Below are 8,777 nucleotides of genomic sequence, written 5' to 3' on the forward strand. Positions count from 1 at the left end.
AGGCAGGAGAATTGCCTGAACCCAGGAGGCGGAGGTTGCGGTGAGCCGAGATTGCGCCATTGCACTCCAGCCTGGGTAACAAGGGCGAAACTCCGTCTCAAAAAAAAAAAAAAAAAAATCTTCAGTGATGGTCACTATATTCTTATTAAGGCAGGAAAGTGGATTCAGACACTTTTAATAAGAGTTGGGAAGGGGTTCTATGTAGCCTTAAAGAAATCTAGTTATCTCAGAGTCAGTAAAATCGGGATTCAAAGACAAAAACATAAACAAAACAAATAAAAACAAACCAAAAGACTCAGGATATAGAGTCAGATAGCCTGGATTTGGATCTCAGCTCTGTCATGTGAGTTTGGGTACTCGTCTAAACATCAATTTAATGTTTAAAATGGGAATAGTAATAATGGCTCGGAAGGGTTTTGATGATTAAATGAGGCTATTCAGGTGAATCGCTTGCCATAAAGCCCAACACAAAGCTCTTAGTAAAAGTAGTAGTAGTAATAGTTGTTGTTGTCCTTGTTTTTGCTGTTACTAAGTTGATTTCTTACAGATTCAGTTGACTAATAATTTACTAAGGCTATATTTCCAGGGTTCATTTCTATAGTTTATTACTAGAGGAGTTAATCTGAATGTGTAGAGAACCAGAAACTATGAGGAGGAGGTTCAGGGTTCTTTCCTGAGCATGAAGCCGACCCTAGGTATTGTGTTGCCTCACTGCAACTGCCATTTGCCATTGATGATGATTGTTCTTCTCTTCCTTGTAGAGAATAAGAGGAGAGGATGCCTTCTCAATGGCTCATGTTTACATTATTAAAAGAAAAATAAAGGAATTTACTGCATCCTAGGTGCCCAAACCTCACGGGCTTTCAAATGTAATTGCAGGATAAAATGTGACTGCTTCTCTTTCTGATCCATACATCCCCTCTGTCTCTAGTTCTAAGCTCCACCAAAATCCCTCTCTCTCTTTCACACACACACACACACACACACACACACACACACACACACACACACCCCAACATGAACAGGAATTAAGTCAGAGATGATACGTCAGCAGTGATGGATTGATAGTTCCTGCCTGGGATAATTTGACGAGCAGAGTCCTGAGATTGCATTGGAAATCAAAATATAAAAGTAGCATGATTGATTATTAATGTCAGTGGAAGATTTGGATAACTAAGTGATAGTATACATACTCTAATGTAAAGAAAGGATAGGTCATTAACACTTCAGTATAATTTAAAAAAAATTTTTTTTTGGAACACATACATGCCTTTTAAATATTAATGCTTATTATGGAATAAAAGTCTTGGCTCCCTATTAAATAAATTTCTGGCATTAGGAAGCAAGAAAGAAAGAGATTTTGTTGTGAGGGCTGCATTGCCTTTCTGAAATTATATGACATAATTATCTGTTTTACTCATACATAATTTGGGCCTTAATTTTGTGATTCCACAAATGTATTTGCCATAAATAAAAAAGAAAACATACTTCCCTTAATAAAAGTTCCACTAATGATCTCTCAAAGAGATAACATTGTATATTCATACAATGGATTGCTAATCAGGAATTTAAAATGCAACAATTACTGATACTTAGGTTGGTGCAAAAGTAATTGCAGTTTTCGCCAAAGTAATGGCAAACCCCACAATAACCAGCTTTACACCCACCTAAAACAGGTAACAATATGAATAAATTTCACAGACATTTTGCTGAGAAAAAAAGTGAGACAAAAAAAGATATACATTATATGATTCTATTTATGAATTTCTAAAACATGCAGAACTGCTCTATGCAGCAGTTCTCAGACTCGATTGCACAACAGATCATCTGGAGAGCTTGTTAAAACACAATTTTCTGTGTTTTAACAGTCCTGCTCCCAGAGTTTCCAATTCAGTTGGTCTGGGGTGGGGACGGAGAATTTGTATTTCTAACAAGTCCCCAGGTAATGCTGATGCTATTGGTTCAGGGTCTACAATTTGAGAGCCACTGATAGATGGTGATGTAAGTCAAAACATGATTATCTGGTGTGTGTGTGTATGTAGGGCAGGCAGTAGTGATGGGGAAGGAGTGCAAAGGAACTTGCTGGGATGTTGTAAATGTTCTATATCTTGACCTGAGTGGTGATCATGTAGCTACATATATAAGTAAAATGTTACACAGCTGTACCATTCATATTCACGCCTTTCACTTCATGTAAATTGTACCTTTAATTAGAGGGCAGAACCTGAGCTTTAGAATCAAACAAATCAAGTTGAAATTCCCATTTGTGCCACTTATCAATTCTGTGATGTTTGGTAAGTTACTTCACTTGCACAAGCCTTGCTACTTTCATGTATAAAACAAGTTCATAATAGTACTGCATCATAAGGTGGTGGTGAGAATTCAATAAGATCATATCATCCTTATACCATTCTTGGCACAGAGTAAATACTTTGTAAATATTTTCCATTACCTTAACATGCAATTCTAAATTATACGGATCCTGTAATTCCTCTCTTCTCCCCAACCTCACACTCCTATTCCTCCTCTCCATTTGCACTGACATTCTTCATCTTAGAAAAGCCCTCATTCCTCATTCCTTAGTACCACCTTGGCTAGTGGAACTTCTACTGAAACAGAGCTAGTTCTTTTTCCATAATAATGCCAGCAGTTCCTGGCCTAGTACCACCTGCCTTCACGATCAGCAAATACGCAGTTCTATCTATCAAGACAGCTATGTCTTGGTGCTCATCATGGGCACATAGTGTTTCCTGAATGTTACTGAGAGTCTCTGGACTTGGTAAACTACCAATGAAATACAACTCAACTTAGGTAAATAAGTTATAAATATGACTCAATGAAAATACCTCTCTAAGGAAATAATCCTGGCAATGGTTGGCTCCAAGGACACAAAGTAAAGGAAACTATGTCCAGGTCACAGATTCAAGCTCTTTATCCCTGATTGCAGTGCAGCTGCAACTTATGGCCTCCATATTTTTGCTTTTAGGCTCTTTGAATACTGCTACCTCTCAAAATCTACTCTGCTAGGGGCATTTTCCCAGTTATCTAATTACTGCCCCCTCTCATTTCATGATATCAGGTAAGGCAGCATTTAGTTTGATTTAAAGTATACTGTCCGAGCCCTTTCTCTCGGCCAAGCACTGTGCTACCTGGGGCAGATACAGAACCAAAGCATACCTGTCCTGTTCCCAATCCTTGAGCATTCTGTGAATGCGGTAAGAAAGCCATGTAAGTAGATGATGATAGGTAAGGCAAGGTGTATCAAGATAATCTTGAAGAGGAGTATCTAAACCTATGTTGGAAGGCAAGGCCTATGGGAGTGGTGCTAAGAAAAGTTTCTTGGAAGAAATCACCTTTAAAAAATTTTAGAACTAGAAGTAGGCTAAAGGCAAGAGTTCCTTTCAGCATAAAGGAAGAAGAGACAAGATGTTGTTTGGGTGTTTGGATGGGGAAATAAAATTTAAGGATCAGATTTTATGTGTAGGCAGATATGAAATATCCCAGAGATGATCAAAGAATGATGGGCTTGGTTGGGCCTAAAACAAGCATGACAACCATTTCGCCAAGGGTCAGACCTTAACCAAGGAACTCTTCTGACATACCTTTTTGTGTGTGCCTATACTCCATGAATAAGGCCCCAGATTAACCTTCCTGGGCCTGTGGATAAAGGCCCCAAGAGCATAGATGCTACTATTGAATTGGGAAGGACTTTGAACACAGTCCAATGACACATAGCTCAGAAAGCTATAGATACCTAATAAGTTCTTCTCTGCTCTTCCCCAGCGCTCCACCCAACTTAGGAAAAAATAATCATTTATAAATTGGAAAGTTGAAGAGCCAAGAATAGATGCAATAAAACATGTTGCGTTTGAAGATTGATTTTGCGCTTATTAGTGGAGTAAAACAGCCTCACTTTTATTGCAAAGCCCTGCAATTGATTAGACAGAGTGAAGACTCAACATTTTTTCCAGTGTTTATATTAAAATGAATAAGGCATTTTGTTTTTCACAAGATTATTATGCAATGGCACAGCACATTTTTTCCATTCTTCTATTTTATAAAGTTTTTCCTGTAGGAGGGCCTGTTATATAACCCTAACCCTGGCACTTGATAATCGATCATGTCTCAGAGGTACTAACTAAATATCCTCCAAGAAAGCACGTGAAATGCCATCTCTGAAAACGTGGGCCTGTACTCAGGATTCTATTAGGAGTCCCATTATTTATTCTCTGGCCACGATAATGATACCCTTTAAAAAGTGATAGCTGGGAAGAGCAAACATTTTCGCCTTTCGCTTCATGTTTAGAGATAAAAGGTATGACCCAAATTTCAGCAATACGTTATATGGAGGATAAATGATAACCTACAACGAAAAGCATGAACAAAAACATCAAGAAGTGAAATTGTTGTATATGTACGTGTGTGTGTACATGCACGTGTGCGTATTTAGAGAGACAAAGAGGGAGAAAGTGAATCCTATATGAAAGCCCCCTGAATCCTTTTTTTTTAATCACAAAGCAAAAGAAATCCATTAGTCAAAAGATACGTTTTGCTTCAAATGAAAGTGATATACTGCCATATATGTTACCAAAATGGCAGTGTGATCTTGAACAAGCTAATTCAGTTTTCTGGGCTTCATTTTCTTCATTTATAAAAAGAGTGAATAGAGTGTATCAAAGGACTTCTGGTCTTGATGTTTCATGTAACCTTAGATTGGAATTCCTCCATACTCATGAGAGATGAGGCGGAGGCAGAGAATGCTGCAATGGCTCTCCTGGCCTAGTCTGCAGAATTCACTTCAGTACAAGCTAATGACCTGCTTCAGTTACCACGGTTGGGTTCAGGGCTGCTGCACTGCCCAAGCTCTACTATGAAAAGTAACATATATGCAAGGGTCTGCATAGGTTTCTAGGCTTCGTTTCATTCTTTAGCCACAAGCTGCACCCTTGTCAACTGTTCCACTAAGCGTATTCTTGATCACAAGAAGAACCAGGTGAAAAGGAGGGCTGTAGGTCCAACTCCAAGTACGGATCATGATTCCTTGAGCTTACAATGAACATTCTTTCTCCTGGATGCTTCCTGTAGCATTCAATCTCTTTAGCACTCTATAGTACATACCTTTTAATTGCATTTTTTCATGTGTATTTCTGAGTGTGTGAGTGTGTGTGTGTGTGTGTGTGAGAGAGAGAGAGAGAGAGGGAGGGAGGGAGAAAGAGAGAGAGAGAGACAGAGACAGAGAGAGAGAGAGAGAGAGCATACATCTGTCCAAGCAGTCTCTCAACTCCTTGAGAATATAAACTGGTGTAGTCTACCACTTTCATCTGAGTGACAATATGAAATACTTCTTAAGCACACTGGCTCTGAAGCCGTGAACTCTGGCTTCAAATACCAGCTCCAATGCTTACATGATGTATGGAATTTAATATGTTGTTGAACCTCTCTGAGATTCTGTTTTCTGATCCACAAAATGTGAATGGTAATAGTTTCTAACTCACAAGGATCTTGCGAAGATTTTATAGGTATAATGTGAAGATAAGTATACATGAAGATTTATTAGTGAAGAACTTAAAATATTGCCTGGTACATAAATATCTGATGAATGTTAGCTAGAATTAATTATTATCTTAACATCTGAAAACTGGGAAAATTCAAACCACATGCGGGCTAGAAGTGACTAAGCCAATTTATTACTTACATTTGTTTCATTATTTTAGGATGCACTTAAAAGCTTGCAATAGTAAACCATTTTCATGTAAATAATTGTAAATAATACAAACATCTAGAAATTGAAAAAAGAATGTGATCCTTCAAAACTCCCCCCACTACAAACACTCATATCCTTCCAAATTTTTTAAATGCAAATGTAAGTATATACCATTTGGGTTTTTAAATTGATACAATGTACTGTACTGTAACCTGATTTTATATCTCAACAATAAATCACAAGAATACTTTTATGTCCCTGCACCTAATACACTTCATTTTTAAATAGCTGCATAATATTTTATCACATGAATGTGCTTTAATGCTTAAGCATTCTCCAATCAGTCTATTACAACTAACTATGCAATAATCATCTTTTGTATGTCTCCAAATGCACATAGGGGTATGTTTCTGAGACATATTTATAGAAGTGGAAGTGCTGAGCTGATGCAAAGGTCTGTTTTAATATTTTATAGAAACTGCCAAACTACCTTCTAAAGGGTTATGCCTATTTATGTTCCTACAAGCAGTGTATGTAAGTGCATTTTCTCCATATCCACTCCAACATTTATAAGTGCTTATTTTTTCTCCATTTGAATAGCTAAAATGGTATTGTTGTATTGTAGTCTTGGCTGGGAATGGGGAACTTTTCCCCAATAGCTAGTGACAACTCACATTGAAAATCTCACCCAACTAAGCAGCCACTTTCTTGGTGCACAAGAATGGCTCTGTAGGGGCATGCTGAAGGGCCTTCTGCCATATTTGATAGGGATTAGAGAGCCAGTACCAACTGGATTTGATGCCGCCGTCATGTCTTGGTATCTATCCTATTCTTTCAGGCACTGAAGAAAGTTGCTATCTGAGACATTGTGCATAAGCCATTTGTAGAGACTGTATCATCTTTGCTTACAGAATTGCATCATGATTTTGGTGCTGCTATATCTTCATTAAGATCAATGTTTCATAAGTTGTGGCTCCTGTCCCTCTAGGATTTGTGCCCCAACATAGCCTCTTCTATCCAAGAGAAGGAATAGAGCTAGGATTTTCCAAAATCTATGTTCCGGGAACGGTATTATGCACTTTACATATGTTATCATACTAAAGCTTCACAATAACTCTGAAGCAGAGTTAAGTACTGTTATCATCCTTATGTTATATATCAGAGAACTGAAACTGAGACACAGAAAAATTAAGTACGTTCTCCAAGACCACATAGGTAGTAAGTGGAAGAGCCAAGACTACAAACTAGAACTGTCTCTTTCCAAAGCCCATGCTCTTTCTGTTGCACCATATTTTCTAAATTTTCTGGAAGCATTCATATTTTTATATTACCAGAGTTCTTATTTAAGAACACCTTGGGCCAGGCATGGTGGCTCACACCTGTAATCCCAGCACTTTGGGAAGCAGAGGCAGGTCACGAGGTCAGGAGTTCGAGACCAGCCTGGCCAACATGGTGAAACTCCATCTCTACTCCAAATACAAAAATTAGCTGGGTGCAGTGGTGGGCGCCTGTAATCCCAGCTACTCAGGAGGCTAAGGCAGGAGAATTGCTTGAACCCAGGAGGCAGAGGTTTCAGTGAGCCCAGATCACACCACTGCACTCCAGCCTGATAGGCGAGACTCCATCTCAAAAGAAAAAAAAAAGAACTAGAAGAAATTTTTTGTAAAATGAATTCATTAACCAATTAATTCCCAGTGTGAGTGAAGTGTTGTTTGTTTCTGAAGTTAGAAAAACATTCTGAAAGTAGACACTTTCTTTTTTTTTTCACTACAAAGTCTTAGATTTGTTTAGTGAACTTTCTATGGACTTTGTTCAAACTGCTTAGCATTCGACTATAGCTCCTTGTATCACCATTCAGAATTCCAGTAACAGTGTATTCAGGGTGAGAGAAAATAATCAGTGCTTAAAAAACACCAACTGGCTTTTCAGAAATTCTGTCCCTGTCAAGATAGAGGTGCTCTGAGTCAGGCTGTGAATTAAAGAAAGGTAAAGCCAGTTTTTGACCCACTTTCCGATCTCTGTCTCTCCCCAAAAGGTAGCAGTTAGAGGTACTATCTCCCTCAGTTACCCAGAACCAAGTGTTAACCTTGCCCTCTACCTCTGTCATCCAACCACCCCCTTATTAGGGCCCCTCACTCTTCTAGCCCATGTTTCAGATTTAAGATAAGAGTAAAAGTAAGTAAATTAGGGCTTCCTCAGATTCAACCTTAGTAGATAACTACAACTAAGGAATCAATGATGTCTAACACCTTTGCCAAAGGGCACTGGCATTTTAACAATAAACTTCCATGCCCTAGGAATTGGTCTAACCTACCTTAATTTCCCACATTGCAATTAAGCACAGATACAAACAAAGAGATACAGAATGGAGAAAGTATAAATGTATCTTGTCTCCTCCTGTATATGATGCACACATATCCATTAAGGGCTGCTCTGTTCCAGCCACATTCAACACCTAGAACAGCCTTTTTATCCTGACAGACACATTCACTTGTATGACAAATTACTATTAAAATATTTCTAGCATAAAAGTAGCCAATTTACCCAGCATTGTACCCTTGGCTGTCATTAAGGCCTTTCAATAGTGATATTTCAAAGCTGAATCTCACACTCTTGACTTACCAAGATTGCCTCATTGAACCTGTACCATCCCATTGCATGGAACTTTGGAAGAAAAAAAGTACATTAATAAATATATAGGCACATTGACCCAGGTTATTTGTTTCCGTGGAAAATTACATATCTTTATCAAACTATGTATGAATCATTTTTTAAAGTCTAACAGAGAAAGAAATGCTAAAAGCTGACTTAGGTGAATATTGTAGCTATTCACAAATAATACGACCTATGTAGTTTATCTACCACACCCAAGGATGTGGTCAGCCCTGATTGAATTAACCTGACCTGAAGGTGGGAGTATAGGATAGTGGCTAAGTATGTGGTCTGTGAAGCCAGTCACACTTAGATTTGAATCATGGCTCTGCTGGTTACTATCTATGTGATCTCAAGTAGGTCATGTAGCTCAGTTATCTCACTTATAAAATGAGAATGATAATAGTGTTTACCTCATATG

At 38.2% G+C, this 8,777-nt stretch overlaps 1 non-coding gene across 1 annotated transcript; it reads left to right on the forward strand.

The window, feature by feature from the left end:
• Nucleotides 1-570: 570 nt before the first annotated feature.
• Nucleotides 571-793, forward strand: LOC116536661. The gene has a single exon (XR_004262753.1). It is a non-coding gene; the product is annotated as a small nucleolar RNA U3 (small nucleolar RNA).
• The last annotated feature ends 7,984 nt before the right edge of the window (nt 794-8,777 follow it).

The sequence above is a fragment of the Sapajus apella genome, unplaced genomic scaffold (assembly GCF_009761245.1).
Source record: "Sapajus apella isolate SASKATOON/1434 unplaced genomic scaffold, GSC_monkey_1.0 scaffold102, whole genome shotgun sequence".
In the NCBI taxonomy this organism is placed as follows: domain Eukaryota; kingdom Metazoa; phylum Chordata; class Mammalia; order Primates; family Cebidae; genus Sapajus; species Sapajus apella.